A 549-nucleotide genomic window follows, 5' to 3' on the forward strand; every position below is an offset into this window, starting at 1 on the left:
GCTTGCCTAGTTGCTCTGGCAAGGAGGGGTCCTCAACAACGTAGTCGATCGGGGCACCAACAGCGGCGTCAGTATCGTAGTCTACCGGAGAGAAGAGGGGGAAGAAACAATGAATACAATGCAAACAGATGCACATCAATGCATGACATAACAAGTAACGGTGCCAGGTGTGCCCTGATGTAGTAGGAGTTGATAACGGTGAAGGGAGGGGGCATCCGGGAAAGTATCCATGGTGTTTTGCGTTTTCGAACAGATGAACCGGAGGGGGAAAGTTGTGTGTTCGCTATGCTAGGGATGTGTGATGGACGAACGGGCTACGTATCCGGATTCGTCTCGTCATTCTAAGCAACTTTCATGTACAAAGTATTTTCATCCGAGTTACGGATTATTTTATATTAATTTCAAAGTTTTAATCAATTTCTAACATTATTGTATTTAATTAAATTCGAGTTATTAAATAACTATTCCGTTAAGTGCACTCAATATTACACCCAGTCAGAAACTGACTGGTGGGTCCAGTCAACTGCTGACTTAGTAGTCAAAGTGGAC

Source organism: Triticum dicoccoides, chromosome 5A (assembly GCF_002162155.2).
Source record: "Triticum dicoccoides isolate Atlit2015 ecotype Zavitan chromosome 5A, WEW_v2.0, whole genome shotgun sequence".
NCBI lineage: Eukaryota > Viridiplantae > Streptophyta > Magnoliopsida > Poales > Poaceae > Triticum > Triticum dicoccoides.